The sequence below is a fragment of the Theobroma umbraticum genome, unplaced genomic scaffold (assembly GCF_002168275.2).
Source record: "Theobroma umbraticum cultivar Fairchild unplaced genomic scaffold, ASM216827v3 scaffold_95.0, whole genome shotgun sequence".
In the NCBI taxonomy this organism is placed as follows: Eukaryota; Viridiplantae; Streptophyta; class Magnoliopsida; order Malvales; family Malvaceae; genus Theobroma; species Theobroma umbraticum.
Window position 1 is genome coordinate 4749701 of NW_018397257.1, and position 5861 is coordinate 4755561.

A 5861-nucleotide genomic window follows, 5' to 3' on the forward strand; every position below is an offset into this window, starting at 1 on the left:
AAACACAATGAAATAAATTTAAGAATTTACGCTATAATAGGAAAATATAATGATTAAATGATATTATTCGTGGAACGGGTGTCATGGAAGTGCTAATCCTTTTTTGTGCTTAATTGTACCCCCGAACTCAACTTTAAAAATTTGCAGACTAGTTTCTTATTCTTTAAACGGACGTAAAATCAATTTAAGATTACGTCGAATAGAATAAATTTAATAGATAGCCAATTGTAAGCAATCGGGTTCTTGAATCTACATGTTATGACAAACAAATAAGAAATACTATTATTGTTATTATTAAAAGAAATTTTTATTAATTTTGAATTATTCGTGGAAAACACACTTCTAACAAACCGTTGAACAAAATAGAACTAACATTTTGAGGTGGTACATCATAAAAGCAAAAACTATTATCTAGATTAAAGCCTATATTGCCATACCATCTGTTAACATATCCTTTTCTTTATAACTATGGGAAATCCTCACCTCTTAGTCAAGTTGCAGCAAACTGTGAATAGTGTCCAGCAAATCGAAATCTGCACATAGATGTGATACCCTAGCGGTTATTGCCTATTATTATTATTCTTATCGTTTCATGTCATTTGTGAAAAATTAGGTAAAAATAATGAAAACAAAATAAATGATTAAATATGAGATAATTAAGAGGTTAGAATTATATCATTCTGAAGGTTATGAACTGATGTGTGGGATATACAATTCTTTCTTGAATATACTATATCAAAACTTACTATTTTGATAGACCTTCAATAATTTTCCTAACCCGACGAAAGAGGTGCCATTGCAGGGCCTGTCATTACATTAAAAATTAAGCTCATGTATGGGCTCAATTTGCTCATTTATATTTAAAATATTAAAAATTAATATTAAATAAATTATATTCTATCAATATAATCATATGATCAAACCGATTTAAACTAAATATTAAAAATCATGTTTAGATCTAGCCCGAGTCTGGTTAAGCACTTAAAATCACTCCAAGTCCAAGAACTTGAAGAGTTGAGTGGGTAACTCAATGTGTGAACCAAATGGTAATTAATACCCATTCATCAGTTATTTGATATATCATTTGAAGGGCTAACTCCTTATGTTAGTGTGCCAAAAAAAAATCCAATCATTCGGTGGATTAGCACGAGTGAAGTTCCACTTTATTTATGACACTTAAGCATTTTTAAGGCGGCTGGTGAGTGTTGCAGGGATTTCCATGGACTTGATAGGAATACTTAAAAATGAAAGAGGTTCGATCATGCATTTATGTTGGTACGAGTCAATAACAAAGCAGTCATCCTGGATAACGCCGTGCTTGAAACAGGTGGGAAAAGGTTCAAGGTTTGTGTTGGGGTCGTTGGTAATGAGACTTATCACGCCCTAGAATTATACTCCAAAGAGAGGAAGGAGTTGCTAGAGCGGGTTATAGAGGTGTCACAAGAAGTAAGTAATGGAGTTAAAAATGAAGTCACAGAGGAATCGACGGAGGAGCAACGGCTTATTGAGTTAGAACCAACAGGCAAATTGGGCACAGGGAAAGAGAATTCAACTAATGACTAAATAGCCTAAAAGTCTTTGGACCCTAATCCATCAACCCACCACTAAGTAAAATTGGGTTATGGTCAAATAGAGAATTCGGCAAACAACTTTGAATTATATTGTCTTGCCAAAAAAAAATCACTATCAACAATAAACCTATTAATCCTGCTAAAAGATGGTGACTTCGTATAATTCCACCATGTGAATGTGAATTTCCTGCCTTTTGAAGGACGGCCAATAAGATGTAAACTATTAATGAAGTTGACAAATCCTCCATGCTCTTTATATCATCATAATTTCCAATTCTTTCACTTTCATCAGTCATAGCATTGAAATCTCCACCAAGGCACCATGGAATCTTAAATTCTTGTATAATACTAGTAAGTTCAATCCACAGTAGATTTTTCTCCCCAATGTTATTTGGCGCATAAACATTGCCAAGGCCACATTTTTTGTTTCATTAATAATACGTCCCTCAAGAAGAATGAAGTATTTCATAATAATACTTAATTTTAAATCAAAAAAATTATTTCTCCAAAGGGAAATAAGACCTCCATAAGCTCCCTTAGAAAGAGATTGAACACCTCTAAAATTAGCTCTCCCTACCAAACACATAAAATCTCTATTATCTTCTTTACTTAACTTAGTTTCTTGTTTAAAGATAGCATCAGCCTTTTGTTTTCTCGATAAGTCCCCTAACAGGCAATTTCTTCTCCCCTTATTAAGACCCTTGATGTTCCATGTTAGAAAGATCATGGTAACAAGGAAAAACACAACAGAGACATACTCAACACTGCTGGCATTCCATTCTATTTGTTGCTTCCAACCTTGCAACCTTCTTTTCAACCATTCCTTTACTCCCTTAAAAAATAAGCCCTTAGTTAACCGCAATCTCCCACATAGCTTGAGCTTCTTTCTTGAGCAACCTATTACGATTAACAATGTCCTCATCTGATGATGATTGATCAAACTCGATCATATAGGCAAATTTTTGCCCACTCAGAATTTCTCTAATTCCTGTTCTGGTAGCTCTCATTGTTCTCACAGTTGAAATTGTGCTAACCAGAATTGATTCCATTTTTGCCGCATCCAGTAGCGATACTAGACCCTTGCTGTCATTTTGTTTATTTGAATCATGTACTTCAACTTGGTCTTTCTCGGAGCCACTAACCATGGTAGCAATTTTACTGCATCTTAAACTCATTTTCTATAGTATCTGTTGACAAAAACTTCTATCTTGGCACATTTCCCCATAAACAACCACTTCCCACAATTACTCTTCGTTGAATTGGTCCCATGAGTTAGGCATTCTTTGCTTAGCTTTCCTCTTTTTTCCACCAATTTTCCTACCATTCGAACGCAAATTAATCTTTTTTCATCTTTCTTTCTTTTTCTTCCCTGCTCTTCTTCCTTTTGATTTACCACTGAATGGATTGATTTTAAATTTGCCAAACCATTTTGTTGCCAGTGTTCTTTGAGCCTTAGGGCTTTCATTAAAAGAAAGAGCTTGATTGTTATCTATACCTTGCTTAAGGTCTCTAAGGCCCAAAATTTCCTATTCTTGAGAAATCCCAATAGACATCAACGATCCACTAGCACTCAAGCAATTACCAGGAACTTTAACAGTCCTATAAGATCCTCTTCAATCCTATGAGCTGATTCCACATGCCCAATCCTCAACTGCCATGGGCTCATTATGATTTCTAGACATAAAAATCTGATGGTCCTTTTCAATAGTAGAGTTGTTTAGGCTAGAAAAGCCTGCCTTTGACACAATCAAACCCACATTCTCATTATTTCATATTACATTTAGATGCATGAGATTTAAACTATAGTTAGTAGCGCTATCATTACACCTTTTCTCGAGCTCTCTTCATGAGTTTAATTCCCCGTGCTGCAATATAGTCTGACCAATGAAAAGATCAAATGAAGGGCTTATGTGTCCATCATATAATGGTAATTGTCTAATTCATCCGACCTTTCAACTTCTCTAATTTCCAGCTCATAGCCTTCATCATCGATCGTCGTACCTCTGAAGTGATCCTTTGTCACACTTTGCAAGCTCTCCACTAAAGACTTGTCTTGGAATCATTAAAGGCAACTACTTCGTGCCATTTTGACTCGACTTCTTGCAAACTCAAATTCAGTCCAGTCAAAAATAAGTCAAAGCTCACTTCCATTAACTCAAACTTAATTCTATTCGGGATCATTTCACCTTCTCTTATCTTAACCGAAAGTGTTGCTATGTCGAAACTTTCTTTGTTGGCTTTTATCCACCATAATAAGTTTAGCCCAAACCTCTATCACTTGAGAAAAAAATTTGGTGTGCCATAGATGAATAAATACACCTACTAACTCAATCCAAACCATATGATCATTAGCTTTCACTAATTGATTATATGGAGTAAGACAAAGAAACCATAAGCTGGAAAGGTCATTGTAACGGTGAATAATGGTCACCATATCAGACTTCTCCTTAAACATAACAAGAACTTTTAGACCTTTAATTCTTCTCACACTAGCATGAATGCCTTGCAAAACCTGAACGCACACTGCTGAGCAGAAAATTTTCCTTTAAAACCCCTATTGCACTTTATCAACCCAGTCCATATCTTCTTCAGGCCAAGTCACCTTGTAGGAAACAACCTTAATCTTCTTTTTGGTGGCTAACTCATTAGTTAACACCAGTTTTTTTCTCATATCAACACCCTATTCTTACTCATATCCTTTTCCACCAAGTTCCTTCGAGCCATATCATGATAAGATGAACCATCATAAGCAACCTTAGAGCTAACACCAATAGAAAAAGGTTTAATCATGTCTTTTGAACTCTTATTCACCATATCATCTTCTTTGACAGTAGCTTCCTTGACAATGATGCAAATCGCATCGATTTTTCTTCCATTACCATTTTCAATGGCTTTTCTCATTTCCTCGTCTTTGTATCAAATAAACGCGAACTTAGTATTCATTCTAGAACCATATTTGCCTCTTGAGGGGGAAAAGAATAGGTTCATAACAACACTATACTCATTAAAAATGGAAATCAAAGCACTCTTTGGCATTTTTCTACTAATATTTCCAGCAAAAGCCATGAATAGACTAGATCTCCATAGATCAATAATTTTGACTACCCTAGGATTCAAGCCTCTTCCACCAGATCTAAACCCTCTAAGCTCAAACCTTTTCTCTTTTTCAACTTTCTTCTCGTATTCTCTCATGTTTTTTAGGCAACTAGAAAAAAAAATGATTTAACTCAATAGTTAATACATGACCTTTGAGCAAAGTTTGAAGCCCTTTCTTTCCAAATCCAAATAATAATAATGAAAACAACCTCTATTATTTAAAAATTAGAAAGTTTTTTAAAGTTTTTTATACTTTTGGTAAAAAATTAAGAAAAACCTCCTCACCTCAAAGAATTCAAGTAATTTATTTTCTTGAAAAAGTTAGGTCATTGGATTAATTTTGATTTTTTATGAAAGAACTTTGATATTTTTTCTTTTTATGTATTTTCTTCTTCTTTCAATTTTTTGAATTCCTTGTTCCTTATATTGGCTCTTTATTGTCATTATTATTCAAAATTTTTTGCTATCATTTTAAAAATAAATGAAAATCTTTAATATTGGAATTTTTTCTAAATTCTTTTATATTTTTGCTAGAGTTTTCTTAACTAGGATTTTGTTTTTAAAAAAATTGTAACTTACAAATTTTATTAAAATTCTATCATTTGTTGATGTTCATTTACCTGTCTAATTTCAAGCTATTTGGCATTGCCACGAAGGCAAGGAGGCGAAAAATAGCTTTTGACCTCAAAAGTCAATTTCACCACATTTTGGGTTTTAACTCAATTTGCTTATTTACAATATGGGTTAGCATTATGTTTAGGTGTCAAAAAGTAGTCTTAGATAGTTAACTTCATGCCAAACACTTGTTTATTTTGGTGTAAAGAACTTTGTGAAAGCACCTTTAAATCCAACTGAAAAACTAAAATGTGCTTTTACAATTTCTCAAAAAGCACTTTTAAAGATGAAATGACCAAATGCTCATTCATTTGTTCTTGAATGATAGAATTACTCTTTAAATTATTTAGATATTTTAAACTTAAAATAGAAATAATGTGAGAATATAATTATTTATCTTCTAACTTGAAGCACTTTTAATTTTTTTTCATAATAAATTTCACAACACCTTAAAGTCATAATGAGAAAGAGAATGGAGGTAAGCATGGAGGAGAAGATACGGCTAGAGTTCGTCAGATGTATGGGTTTTAGGGCACAAGGATACATGGTCAGTTAGAGCTGGTATAGTGGAGAAAATTT